This window comes from Myotis daubentonii, chromosome 3 (genome assembly GCF_963259705.1).
Source record: "Myotis daubentonii chromosome 3, mMyoDau2.1, whole genome shotgun sequence".
Classification (NCBI taxonomy): domain Eukaryota; kingdom Metazoa; phylum Chordata; class Mammalia; order Chiroptera; family Vespertilionidae; genus Myotis; species Myotis daubentonii.
Window position 1 is genome coordinate 152,352,824 of NC_081842.1, and position 15,519 is coordinate 152,368,342.

General features: G+C 39.9%; 1 protein-coding gene across 1 annotated transcript in view; it reads left to right on the forward strand.

Annotated features, from left to right (window-relative positions):
* The window catches only part of LOC132230859 (guanylate-binding protein 6-like), a 349,236-nt gene extending 340,929 nt beyond the window's left edge, over positions 1–8,307 (forward strand). The window contains exon 10 of the mRNA XM_059688953.1: positions 8,163–8,307. The gene's annotated coding sequence lies outside the window, so the exon portion shown is untranslated. The remainder of the gene's footprint in view (positions 1–8,162) is intronic.
* Positions 8,308–15,519: the final 7,212 nt, after the last annotated feature.

The following is a 15,519-nucleotide window of genomic DNA, read 5'->3' on the forward strand; positions in this document are numbered from 1 at the left end:
ACTGTTGTCTCTGAGTCTTAATGCAGTATCTGTTCTCCAGCCTTTTTCACCATGTGGAAAAAGAATAGGATATGTCATTGCATCTAATGTAGGAAACAGGATACTGATTTGTTTCATTTTAGTGGCACTTTGATAATTGGGATCTGGTTTACAATGAATGAGCAAGTCCCTTTCAAAAGGAGGTTCTCCATCTTCGTTTCTGAATATGACAGCAACCTCAGTTACACAGGGAGAATTATATCTACCTGGGTCACTGTTGCAATAGTATTTAATCGCCATTGTTACCTCTGTGGGAGCAATACCTTTTGCTGCTGCTTCAGATTGGGCTTCCTTTTCTACCTCATGTAGCATCTTGTACGATTTTGTAAATTCAATGATTTCAGGCATGAGGTTGTGGATGTTGATCATGAGTCTTTCTGAGCAGCCCTGGTTTTCTGGCATTGCTAATCTTTCACTTGAATCTTCAGCTGTATCCAAAATATAGAGTTGAACAAATTTCCAAGAAACACCATCTGAAGGGTGTAGAGTTCCAGTACGGTGATAAACTTGTCCGTGTATTCTAAAACAGTATGGCTCATATCCTGATGGTGATGCAATATTAGCACCCATGGAAGCAAAAGCAAAAGAAATATTTATGGATCAAATATTTTCCATAAAATTTTTATTCAGAATTTTGGTTTGTCATTAATCTTTTTAAATATGCTGGGTTATCTGGAAAATGTATATCATTTGGACAGACTTTCCATTTGCTACAACATCGAGTAAATTTCCCATCAGATGGTTTTTCATCAAGAAATTTAGCGATAGGCCAAATTCACATTGAACAGTCACTCCACCACAGCTATGTTCGAGGATTGCAACCTCCTCCATTTTCCCAGAGAAGGCAGTTCCTACCAGTATTGGTAATACTTGTTGATGACTATTCTCTAGACATATTCTGTCTTCGCCACGGTCTTCTTCTAACTTCAAAGGCACGTTTGTCTTTAGACATTTTCTGTTGAAGACACCTCTGTTTTTCGGCTTCAGAGTAACGTTTTTCCAGTAGCTGCTCTTCAGATACAATCTGTTGCAGGCGCTGCCTTCTTTCAAGATCAGATGCACATTGCTTTGCAGACATTTTCTGTCGATAACACCAGCATCTTTAGCTGCAGAGGTATTTGTATCAACTGATTTTTTTGGACATAGTCCTACCTCTCTACTAACACAGTCAGAGATGCAGGTGAATGAGAGTCCTGCCTGTCAGGCCACTAAGAGCTGTATGACTAACAGCTGATTCTGGCTGATTCTGTTGGGGTGGGCTTCCTCCTCCCTGCTGTCAGTTTCCACAGCTGTCATAGGGAAGCTGGGGTGACAGAGGAGCCATGCTGTTCCCGGCTGCCTGGATCAAATGCTAGAGGGCTGGATGAGAGTGGGATGGGTGCCCCTCAGGAAGGCTGGATGCGGCGGGGCAGGTGGAGGATCGCCGTGGTCTCACCCGCCAGCCCCGGGTCGGGTCACACAAGGGACACACGCCACCCCGGTCACAGATAGCAGGCCTTGATGGTGGCAGGGCAGGCAGGATGGTGCTGTCCTGCCATGCCTGCAGTATGCAAATTAGCCGCCATGTTTTTGGCAGTCAATTTACATATTGCATTGATTAGCCTATGGGAGGCGTAGCAAAGGTACGGTCAATTACCATTTTTGTCTATTATTAGATTAGATGATGAGTATGATTCTTACATGGATTCTTTATTTGAAAGCATGATTACTGAGTCTAGAGACACATTAAATTATATAATGAGATGCATTTTATAATGAGGAGGTATCAGGTGGATTCTGTTCAGAATATACTTGCTCTCTCTCACATACTTCACCCTTCTAGACATCTTAAGCCCCTTGCTATTGCTCAAGGGTTTGCTTTGGTTTGGGGATAGGGTTGGAGTGTTGTGAATTTAAGGCAAAGCTGATGGAAGTGAACAAAGCCGTGGGACACACTGATCATCATTCCTGCCAAGTAGTCTATGGCTCATGGGCTGGCTGCAAATCAGGGAGACCTGGGACAGTTGACTGCAAGGTGCAGACAGAGTACAGTTCTTGGTTGGATGGTGGCTAATGGTCTGTGGGCACAGATGGGACTCTGGGATTCTGGTAGAAGAAGTACTTGCCTCTGTGCAAAACAGATTTATGTGTGGATGCTTCACCCTTCCTGTCTACAAAATTCTTCTGGGTAATTACTGTCCATCAACAGGCCACCCACCTCTCTGTCTTCTATTCTCTTTCCTTAGTCTTTTTCTCTCACAATTCAGAGAGTAAATTCTACAGTCATAGAAAGGGATGTTTTAACTCAAACTAGAAAAAATAATTATTTTCATTCCTCAGAGAATCATAACTATAATCCTGCAAAACTTAATCTAGACTCTATTGTTCTCTCTGTCTTTCTGCTTTTGTATAGGAGAATATTTTGAAGGAAAATGAATGTTGACCCTCAACTCACATGATATGCAAACTAAATTTGAGATGAATCATAGTCTTAGATGTTAAGGTGAATATTTAAAAGAAAGCTTCTGAAAAAGATTGAAGAAATTTTTATAATCTTAGTGTTAAAGGGAACTCTTATGCACTTATGATTAGACTGAATTGATGTCACCACCATGAAAAACATTATGGAGATTACTCAAAAAATAAAAATAAAACTACCATATGATTCAGCAATTCCACTTCTGGAGTTTTATCTAAAAAAAACCAGACAATACTAACTGAGAAAAATATGGGTAGTCCTATATTCATTGCAACATTTTTTATAATAACCAAGATATAAAAACACTCTCAGGGTTCATTAACAACTGAAGGGATAAAGAAAACATGGCATGTACATAATGGAATGGTATTCAGCCATAACAAAAAATGAAAACTTGTCATTTGCAACAACATAAATGGACCTTGAGAGTATATGCTACGTGAAATAGATCAGAAGATGGAAAGACAAATATCATATGATCTCATATGTGGACTCAAAAAAACCAACAAGCCCATTTATAAACAGAATAGATTTGGGTTTGCAAGAGGCAAGGGATAAGGAGTAGCAGAAATTAGTAAAGGAAATAAAAATGTACAGCCTTTGAGGTATAAAATAAAGAAGTCATAGAATGTAATGTATTGCATTGCACCTATAGTTAATTGCATATTTTAAAGTTGCTAAGATAGTAAATCTTAAAAGTGTTGATCACAAGAAAATTATTATGGAACCATGTATAGTGATGAATGTTAACTAGATTTACTATGGTGATCATTTTGCAATATATAAAAATATCAAATCACTATATTGTACAGCTATAACTAATATGTTATATGTTAATTATAACAATAAAAAGGAATTAAAATCTTTCACTCATTTAAATGTCAAAATAATAGTGATTCAGGGTGTGTGTTTTGGGGGTTTTTTATGTTTTGTTATTTTAATATTTTTTTATTTGTTTGTTTGTTTGTTTGTTTGTCAGAAGGGTGCAAGGGTGATTCTTTCCCAGGTTCTTGTCTAGATGGATTAGAAGGATAAAGCCATGGAAAAAGTGGGAGGTAAGAAGTACAGAAACTTTATTGCAAACAGATACTATCTCTAAAGCTCCTAATTCTAAGCTTCTTCCTAAGACTGTCTCTACTGGCTAAGATAAGAGAGACAGAGGGGTCCCCTAAAGAGGGTGGCCACTGCTCTCTTTGTCTTGAGGTATTATATATTCTAGAGACCCTTTCCCTTAATCTAGGACCCCAGTGCTTTCCTCATTGGTCACTCTGCTACATAGTATTAGTTTCAAAGGCCAAAGCCCAAGGGGTGCCCCCTCTTTCATTTCCCTTATTTTGCAACATTCCTCTATCCTCTGTGAAAACATGTGTCCTTGTCCCCCTGTTCCCATATCTTGTGACTTTTCTTTATCCTCTGTGAATGTATGTCTTTCTCCCCCATTATCCAGTGGCATTTCTCTACTTCACATATCCATCTTGTCTGTTCAGGTTGGAGATGCTTTTGATCTGCCTAATGGTTGCTTTAATACCTACCAACTGTATCTTGCCAAGCCTTGAGACTGAAATCGCTGGCTTCTCTGCTCAGAGTAAATCAGCCTCTTTTTTTCCTGGCCAGAGATGTTTTATTACCCCTATGGCTCTCCCAGCTGCTCAGGCCAGGGCTGCTTTTGATCTAACTTATGGCTGCTTAATTGTTCAGGCCAAGATGACTCTATCCTCTCTGGACCCCCTCCCTTCCTATCTGCCTAATTAAGCTGGCTAGCTACCCTTATCAAAAGCAAAAAGCAAGACACCAGCTAAGAGAAAATAATTACAATGCAACGATCAATCAAAGAACTCCTATTCGGATGATATAAGTAACTCCCTTGCCTGGCTGGTGTTGCTCAGTGGTTGAGCATCAATCTATGAACCAGGAGGTCATAGTTCAATCCCAGTGAGGTCACATGCCAGGATTGCAGGCTCAAACCCCACTGGGGTGGCATGCAGGAGATGACCAATCAATGATTCTCTCTTATCATTGTTATTTTTTTCCTCTTTCTCTCCCTTCATCTCTGAAATCAATAAAAGTATTTTTTAAGATTAAAAAAATCCTTTAATTCAGCAATTTTTAGCCTTCTTTTCTCAAGGCACACATAAACTATTATTCAGGGTGCCCTTTAGGAATTAGTTTATGTGTGCCATGAGATAAAAAAAAAAAAAAGGTTGAATATCACTGCCTTAAATCAATCCAACAAACTGAAAATTTATACCCTTAAAAAATACCTTCTTGTCAATAAGCATATATAATCACATGAATTTTCAATGTAATAATACTAACATGGAAATTAATTTGATCTGTGACTATCTTTTAGAATAATACCAGTATTCTAGAGAATGCAACTCCAAGTACATCGTGAAGAGGAGAAATATACCTTTCTCATACCGAGCATTTAAAAGAAAATGTCCCTAGAAAGTTTTTCAAACAGCCATATGTGAAAACAAAAAGCAGGAAAACTGTGCATAACACATAGTACTAAACAGAAAGGAGCTGTGCCCTTAACCTCTAGTTTATTCCTGAGGAACTAGGAGCTTGTTCCTGTTTCCACTTACAAAGGAAATGCATTCAATACAAATACTTTCCATTTGTCCTTAATCGACACACAAAATTCCTCACTCATGAGAAAAACAAGAGCCAGAGACTTTGAGTTGATAAAAGTGCTGATCAGACTGTCCTAGGCAGTGAGGATAAAGAGAGACACACAGCAGCAGTATTTCAGTCCGCATTTGCGAACACAGAGCCATGGATGAACCTGACTTGACCTTCCTCTTACCCACTGGCTCATCATTTGAGGAAATCCCAAATCAATCAGCAGGGCCTTGTGACTCCATGAACTGCTATTAAAAAACCATTGCTCTGACCACTGGGGCTCAGTTGGTCAGGTGCTGTACTGTGCAGCAAAAGGTTGTCGATTCAATTCCAGATCAGGACATTTGCCCAGGATGTGTGTTCCATCCCTGGTGTGGAGTGTGTGGGAGGCTGTTTTACTGTCACATTGATGTATAGCATAAAATTTATTTTCCTATATTTCTATGCAATCAAGCCCTTCTTATAATTATTCATGAGAAGTTCAAAACTATGTTCAGTGATCACTTATCTTATTAGTGGACAATTGATTTACTGTGTATATGTTTTTATCCATAGCAATCCAAGTTTTCAGAGGACAGTCTACTTTCAGTTATATTGAACTTTCCATTCCTCATTGCCTATGGATGGGCCACTGATAATCTTATGACTGATAAAGGAACCTTGATAATACTGGGTTGTATATTTGATATTTGCTAACAGAGTTGAATATAAAGGTTCCCATCAAAGAAAAACAATGTTTATCACTATGTAAGGTGACTACAATAATGAGACATTGTGGTGACCATTTTGCAATGTATATAAATATCAAACCATTCATTGGATACCTGAAGCCAATACAATGTAATATCTCAATTAAAAAAATAAAGGAACCCTGGTCTTCATGTCTACCAACACCATCATTTCACAAATGTTGACCCTGAACCCAAGAGAACTGAGGAACATTCCACAGGTCACAAAATGAATTGGTCTAAACTGTGACTAAAATGAGCTTCTTAACCATGGTTTATGGTCCCATGCTCCAGTCCAACTCAATGCCATAAACTGCTTCTTCCAAGAGGATCACACTTGGCTCTTCCCTTCTAATAGCCTCTTTCCCTTATATTTCTCCACATTTCTGTGACAGGGCATCATAAAGAAAAAGAAGGAAAATTTTTTGCTGAAGAATGAAGAGGAATCTCTCAAATAGTGCCAGGCTCAGCTTACACAGATTTCAGAGCGGCTGATGGAAGGCATTTCGAAAGGAACTTTCTTTGTACCTGGAGGATACATTCTCTACTCAGAGGAAATGAACAAGGTTGAACAGTCCTATGAATTGGTGCCCAGGAAAGGAGTGAAGGTGAGGAATAAAATGAGGGGGAAGACTAGCCAGTAGGGTCAGAGAGTTCTTGTGGGTTCTTTTGAAAATCTAAGACAATAGGACCATTGGTGAAGACATAGCAAAGCATAGCGATATCTGTACATTTTTACCTTTTACATCTACAATTAGTTAAATACTCTTAAATAAACCAGAATTTCCCCCCTAAATGTAGGATTTATTATCAGGAATGTAGATGAAAGAGAATACGTCTTTCATTTAGGAAACAATGCAATAGTTTATTATGCTGTATAAGGGATACATAATTAAAGAACAATGTTCTCAACAAGCTTATGATCTTACCTAAAAAGGAAATATAAATAGTCAAGTGGATTGGTAGGATAATGATTATCATGTAAGTGTAAACTAATAGTGATGATAATAATGATGGAATGTTGGTGATGGCTGATCTATATTGAGCACACACTTCCTAAAGCAAATATATTTTTAGGTTGATCATTTAAATTGATTATCATTTTAATCTTTAGAATAATTTGACTTTAGGTACTAATGTCATCCACATAATACAGCTGAGAAATGAGATGCACTGAGAACCTCAGGAGTTACCTAAGAACATACAGCCAGCAAGTGGTAGAGCTGGTAGGAAAGGTCTGTGTACCTGGCATCAGGTCAAATCTCAGAAGGAAGTTTAGCACAGCTTATTGGAAGAGGAGGTTGAAGCTATAAGTTGAAGTATCAATAAGTAATATCTGAGTAAAGAAAGGGAAGATAAGCATCCAGTTAGAAAAAAAGAATGTGCAGAGATTGCATACAATTGAGGTGGAGTGTTTGTAGAACTTCCATAAGTGGCATCATTAAGAGAAGACTGGGGTTGCCAAATAGGGTGTTTTTTCCCCAACTAAAGATGTTGGATTTTTTAATTGTGGCCCTGGAAGGAAGGGCATCACTGTTGGATCCTAAGAAAGATGATTAACTTACAGGATCAAATTTCTAGTTTTGTTGAACATTGACTTCCCCAGCAAGAAGAGTCTTTGCTCCTTGTTTCCTCAAGCAATGGAGGTCCTCCAGAACTTCAAGCAGTCACAGGCTGCAACAGAGTTATCCATCATGCAGATTGACAAGGCTCTCACTGCTGTAGAGAAGGCTCTAAAAGATACAGGGGCCGTAACTGCTTTGCCTTAGTGGTGGAGCATAGGACTGTGGACTGAAGGGTCCCGGGTTTGATTCCAGTCAAGAGGATGTACCTCGGTTGCGGGCACATCCCCAATGGGGGATGTGCAGGAGGCAGCTGATCGATGTTTCTCTCTCATCGATGTTTCTAGCTCTCTATCTCTCTCCATTCCTCTTGTAAAAAAATCAATAAAATATATTTTAAAAATAAAATATAAAAAAATAAAATAAAAGATACAGGGGAGGGCTGTGATAATGGATAGCAGGGAGGTTCCTACAGTGCCCCTCAAGAACAAGTCCTTCTTGAAACAAGGTGTTTCCACAAAAGAATTAGAACAACTTGGCTAAATCCAAAAATAACCAGGTGAGTTTTAATTGCTCTGTGAGGCAACCAGTGGCATTCTGTCATATTCTGAAACATGTTTTGCTGGTATTGTTAGTAAGAATAGTGAGAGATTCCTCTCTGCAATTATAAAACCATTTTAGTCTCACCTTTGAAGGGTACAGCTAGGTATAACTGTGATTTCTTCTCTCTTTAAAACCACTCTGGAACAGCTGAACAATCCAAGACAGAGGAATTGGAAAGAAAACAGGAGTTGCTAACACAGACACCGAATGAAAAACTGAAACCAATGGAGGCTCTAGAGAGAAGCTTTGAGGAAAACATTGCCCAGCTGAATGAAAAGATGAGACAGCAAAACACAAAGCTGAAAGATCAGGAAAAAATTCTGCAGCACATGCTGATGGTAAGTCTGAATGGGATGTGGGCAAAACCTACAGGATAGTCACCTAGTTCCTCAGGAAGGGAAGACCAAAACACTAAAGTCATAAACTGTAAAGTATATCTAAAGGCATATGATTCAGTGAAATGTCAAGTTAATGGGATCATTCTAAAGCCCCAAGTCTTTAAGACTCAGCGCCTTCTGTGGTATTAGAATGAGGTTTCAAATAACATGGCCCAGACTCATGATCTACTGTTTGTGGTGATTAGTGTCCTATTGTGCCCCAGGTGAATACAACTTCAGTTCTTAGGATGTTCGGTATAACCATCAAAGAGACCTGACATAGAGCCATCTGATCTCAAAGTATCAGATTGTATGTGATATGAAATATGGGATAATGAAAGCTCTAAAAGGTGCTACATTGGTTTCCATATCAGCCTGCTCCATTCTATACATCCAGAGTAAATGCATTTTTTGTCCCCACCTCAAATTTGACAGCTATATTTTCTAGAGAGTCAGCAGTTCCCATTAAACATAACGTGTATGGTCATCCTGCTTCAGTGGATTGAAGAACTAGAACTAAATCTCCATTCCTCCCAAAGAACAGCCTTAAGACTGAAACACATTCCTGGCATAGGTTTCAGGCCTGAGAAAGTTCCAACTCCTTCACATCCCCAGTGATATACCAATGGGGGACCTTAGGAAGGTATAAAACAAAGATACTCCTGCTACCAGATACAGGGGTTTGGAAATACTGGGCAAAAAGCATCAAAGAGCTATTTGAATTTTACAATGATTGTTATGTGGATGATAAAATTATATTTAATTGAGTGCATATATTACTGGGTTTTCCTGAAACCCATAGTTGTCATTTCTTAATTGTAACTTCCTCTGCATCACTAGGCAGAAGAGATACAGAAGAAACACAAAGAGAAAAAGAAAGAGATGAAAAAAGCAACTGACGGTGAGAACAGATGAAAACACTCCAGATGTCTATATATATATAAAACCCTAATATGCAAATAGACTGATCAGAGAAACAACCGAACAACCCAACAACTGGTCACTATGACATGCACTAACTTCCAGGGGGCACATGGAGCATGGCAGGCGTCGGTTGTGGCAGGATGGTGGAGTAGGTGAGCTGGGGCACCAGACCAAGGCAGGATGCTGGTCATCAGGGTGAGCCTCTAGTGGTTACTGAAAATTCTTCATTCCCACGCACTGTGGACCTGCCTGGTGTTTTCACCTGCTGCCAGTGCCAGCCCCGCTTGCATCTGCTGCTGGCGCTGGCACCAATTGCTCCGCAATGTTAGCGGGTCCGAGCAGCGGTAGCAGTAGCAGGCTGCCAGCAGACAGGGTACTGGGCCCGTGGTGGGAGGGGCTGGGAAGAGGCACAGAGAATGGGCCGAGATCTGCCCCTGTGCCCACCACAGCCTCACTGCCCACAGTTCCTTTCAAGGTGCACGAATTCATGCACTGGGACCTTAGTCAAAATAATAAATTGTAGTTCAAAATTAAGAACTCTGTTCTTTGTAAAAATCAGAATTTTCATTCTTTTAGTGAAAAGAGAAGTCACAGATTGGAAATAACTATTCGCAAATCACACATTGGATAAAGGTTTTGTATCCAAGATATTTAAAGAACTCTTAAAACTCAACAAATATCTCACTAATTGGAAAAGAAAATATCCCAATTAAAGGTAAAATATGATATAATTTAAACAGATACTTCATCAAAAATATACTTGGGTGGCAATAAGTACAGTAAACAACATCATTAGTTAGTAAAACATCCTTACTTATTAGAAAAGTGGAAATTCAAGCCACAATGAGATACCACTTAATGCACCTACTAGAATGGCTACAATTAAAAAGATGAAACATCTCAGGTGTTGGTGGGGATGTGGAGCAACTGGAACTTTTATACACTGCTGGTGGAAATGTAAAATGGTAAATCACTGGGGAAAAGATTGTCAGTTTCTTTAAAAGTTAAACAAATTCCTACCATGCAGTTTAATCATTTTGCTTCAACATCTATTCCCAAGAAAAATGAAAGTTTGTGAATATGATAGCTTTATTGGTAATAGCCAATAACTAAAACAATGTCCATGCACAGGTGAATGATGAACCAATTTTAACATATGCATACAAGTGAATACTACTGAACAATAAAAAAGAATAAACTATCAATACATATAAGAATGTTAGATGAATCTGAAAAGAAATATGTTGAGTGAAAGAAGGCAGAGAAAAATGTCTACATGCTGCATGATCCTTTTATGTAAAATTCCAGAAAATGCAAGCAATTCTATAGTGACAGAAAGCTGGGAAGTGCTCTGTGATGGGGATGAGGGTTTATGTTCAGGAGGGAGGAGTTTCCTAAGGGCATGTGAAGATGTAGATATTTCTGAGTGATGTGCATGCTCATTACTTAATTGTAGTGGTGGTTAACAGGTGCATACATGTATGATAGGTAGATCAAAACTTATGTGACAGTATATTGCATTATTTTTATACCTCAATAAAGCTTTTCCAAAAAAACCCAAAAACAAAAACACGCCAGGTAATGGGAAGCCCTACAATTATTAATGTGAGCCATATCAGTGCACCTGAAATCAAAGAATAACAAGTGTAGTTCATAGTTGTAGGGGATTTTTTAACTGTTATTTACACTTAAGATTACTGTTTTGCTTACTCAGTTAAAAAATTCTCGAAAGAAGTTTTCTCCATAAAATAACAATAAAACAAAAAAGATGCGTTGAAAGGCAAAATAAGATTATAACAATTTAATCCTCATGTTTCTCAGCTCATTTTTCTTCCTCAGAATCTATAAGAGAAATGATCGAGGAAATGCAAAAGAAAAATGAGCAGATGATGGGAGAGATAAACAAGATTCATGAGGTAAAAATAAAGCAATTGATTGAGAAGATGGACATGGAGAAAGCCCAGTTCATGGCAGAGCAAGAGAGGATTCTAAATCTTAAACTTTAGGCATTCAACTTCGTCATCGCCATTTTATTTTCCACTGCACTTAATAAAAAATGTGCTTAGCAGTTAGATCGTTATGTAAGATTAAGAATTTTTCTAGCCCAAACACTAGTAGACACTTCATTCTCATACTGCTTCTACCTGTGACCATCTCTGGTTACTAAAGGGTATTACTTGCAGGATAAAATCTCACAGGATCCTTTATTATTAAATCACTAATAAGCAGAAGGTATTCACTGCCAGGCACTGTGCAATGGCTATACAATCAATCTGTTATCAAATCCTTATGTTAAGTTGTAGGTACTATATTCTCTTTTTCAAATGAGGAAATTGTAATTTCATGAGGGATAAGTAATGTTTCTGAGTCCTGCCTTGTGGAAGAATAGCTGGTCTGTCTATCGTACTCAGTAGAGTTCAAGTTGATTCTCTTTCTGCCAGACCTGGTGTAACTTTATCTCTGCAGGAACCCTAATGAGTAGGAGGAAGACTCCATGACCATATACACTATTAATCATGTAATTATATACCCAGGCTGCCTGTATCATCCTGTTCTCCAAGCTCTACTCCAAGTAATTGTTGTGTCCAGATGTCCACCCAGAAATACAGTGTGGACTGGCACAGGACCCGATCTCCTCAAATTATTACTGTTACCTTGCCTCTAAGTCAGCCGTTCTCAACCTGTGGGTCACGACCCCTTTGAGGGTCGAACGACCCTTTCACAGGGGTAGCCTAAATATATCCTGCATATCAGATATTTACATTACAATTCATAACAGTAGCAATATTACAGTTATGAAGTAGCAACAAAAATAATTTTATGGTTGGGGGTCACCACAACATGAGGAATTGTATTAAAGTGTTGCGGCATTAGGAAGGTCGAGAACCACTGCTCTAAGTTTTGGAGAGTTGTACTAAGTTCCCTCATCAAACATCTGCCATGATTCTGAATCATGTAGTAACCTTCCCAATGCAATTCACTCATCTTTCTCACCTTCTTAGATAGATATTTGAGAGGCCACACTACCCAGATCAGAGTTGAAGGAGAAAATGATATAATTTCCAGGAAGAGTGTAGTGCATGTGGGTGAAGAGGGCCAAGAATATGATTCTGGGTCACTAAAAGTTTAGAAACTACAAGAGAACAACATTTCTGTAGCTAAATAGAACTCAGAAATATTAATGAAAAACAGGATACTCTGGAGAGAGTGAAATATTAGAAATTGAGAAGTGCACTTAGGTCACAAATAAGTTTCAAAAACTCATGAAGGATTAACATAGGTATTGAAAAGGATAAGAATTTGGCAAATGTGGGAAATGTTTTACACTGTGTGAGTTCAGTCTTCATTTTTTTCTCTCAGAAAAAATTAGTCTCTCCAGAAGAAATACAAGGAAGATATCAAGAAACTTAAATTTGAAGCAAACTATGTGGAGATGAAAATAAAAGAAAACGAATGTACCATACTCTAAAAATGCTAGGAACATAACTTACTAACCAGCTCCCTCCCTCCACAGGAAACTACTTGATTGAGCAACTTCTGAATGTCACTCAGTTGCCACTAAACTAAAATTAGAATCATGATGTTTGTAATTTTATTGAACCAAAAAAACTGCAAAGAAGAAATAAACTGCAAATACAAAGTTTCCCTACAGAGTGATTCAATCTTTGCTGAATATAGTAATAATGATTAGTATGATCCTTACATGGATTCTTTATTTAAAAGCATGGTTACTGAGTCTAGAGACACATTAAATTATATAATGAGAGATGCATGTTACAATGAGGAGATATCAGGCAGGTTCTGTTCAGGGTAGACTTGCTCTCCCTCACATACTACACCCTTCTAGATATCTTAAGCCCCATGCCATTGCTCAAGGGTTTGCTTTGGTTTTGGGATAGGGTTGGAGTGTTGTGAATTTAAGGCAAAGCTGATGGAAGTGAACAAAACCATGGGACACTCTGATCATCATTCCTGCCAAGTAGTCTCTGGCTCATGGGCTGCCTCCAAATCAGGGAGACCTGGGACAGTTGACTGCAAGGTGCAGACAGAGTACAGTTCTTGGTTGGGTGGTGGCTAATGGTCTGTGGGCACAGGTGGGACTCTGAGATACTGGTAGAAGAAGTATTTGCCTCTGTGCAAAACAGATTTATGTGTGGATGCTTCACCCTTCCTGTCTACAAAATTCTTCTGGGTAATTACTGTCCATCTATAGGCCACCCACCTCTCTGTCTTCTATTCTCTTTCCTTAGTCTTATTCTTCCCACAATTCAGAAAGTAAACTCTACAGTCATAGAAAGGGGAGTTTGAACTCAAACTTGAAAGCACTTTATTTTTATTCCTCTGAGAACCATAACAATAATCATGCAAAACTTAAACTAGACTCTATTGTTCTCTCAGCCTTTCTGCTTTTGTGTAGGAACAATATTTTGGGGGGCGGGGGAAGAATATTGACCTTCAACTCACATGATATGCAAACTAAATTTGAGATGAATCATAGTCTTAAATGTAAAGTGAATATTTAAAATAAAGCTTCTGGAAAAAAATAGATGAAATTTTTATAATCTTAGTGTGAAAGGGAACTCTCGTGCACTGATGATGAGACTGAAATTGATGTCGCCATCATGAAAAACATTATGGAGATTATTACCATTAAAAATAAAAAGAAAACTACCATATGATTCAGCAATTCCACTTCTGGGTATTTATCCAGAAAAAAAAAAAGAAAGAAAGAAAACACTAACTCAGAAATTTATATAGAGTCCTATATTCATTGCAGCATTATTTATAACTAGGGGCCCGGTGCACGAAATTCGTGCACTGGGTGTGTGTGGGGGGGGGGGGAGTGTCCCTCAGCCTAGCCTGCCCCCTCTCACATACTGGGAAGCCCTCAGGCGTTGACCCCCATCACCCTCCAATCGCAGGATGGGCCCCTTGCCCAGGCCTGACGCCTCTGGCCTAGGCGTCCGGCCTGGGCAGCGGGGACCTGCAGTGGCAGCAGGGGGGTGCCGCGATCGCGCAGGCTCCGCCCCTGCCCCTGCAGGAAGCCTCTGGCTGAGGTGTCCGGCCTGGGCAGCAGGGACCCACAGCTGCAACGGCCCCGCGATCGTGGGCTTCGCTTTAGGCCCAGGCAAGGGACCCCTAGCTCCTGGGACTGCCAGCTTCGACCGTGCCCAGCTCCCATCGCTGGCTCCACCCCTACTTCCTGCTATCACTGGCCAGGGCGGAAAAGGCACCTGATTCTCCGATCATGGCTCTTAGCTCCCCCCTGGGTTTCCGATCACTGTCAGTGGCAGGGGGCTTCTTCCTGCTTTCCCTTTCGCCTCCCTGCATTGTGCCTACATATGCAAATTAACCGCCATCTTGTTGGCAGTTAACTGCCAATCTTAGTTGGCAGTTAATTTGCATATAGCCCTGATTAGCCAATGAAAAGGGTATCGTCGTACGCCAATTACCATTTTTCTCTTTTATTAGTATAGATAACCAGTATATAAAAACACTCTAAGGGTCATTGACAACTGAATGGATAAAAAAAAATGTGACATATACACTGAGTGGCCAGATTATTATGATCTCTAAATGCATAATAATCTGGCCAAACAGTGTATATATATATGTACAGCATATAATACTCAGCCATAACAAAAAATGAAACCTTGGCATTTGCAACAGCATGGATGGACCTTGAGAGCATATGCTAAGTGAAATAAATCAGAACAGAGAAAGTCAAATACCATATGGTGTCATATGTGGACTAAAAACAAAAAAACAAGCCCGTTTATAAACAGAACTAGAGCCCCGCTGCACAAAATTTGTGCATGGGAGGGGAAGGGGTGTTCCTCAGTCAGGCCTGCACCCTCTTGCAATCCGGGACCCTTCGGGTAGGGTCCCTAGGACTGGCTGGAGATCAGGGCCTATCAGGGCTTTCCTTCCCCCAGCTGCTGGCAGCTGGCCCCGCCCCCACCACTCCACTACTTGCCATTTGTGGGGCACTGCTCCCCCTCCCTAGCCACTGGTTGCCTCCCTCTATGGGCAACAGGTGTGGGGTGTGATCACTTGGCTGGCCTGGGCCTTCCTCTGCTGGGTGATCTATCATGGGGCTTTGTGATCCATGGCTTTGCAGAGGGAGGCCCTTCCCACCTGCTGCAGCACTGCTGGCCTGGTAGCCTGGGCCTCCCTTTTTGAGGAAATTGTGGAGGCGCCCC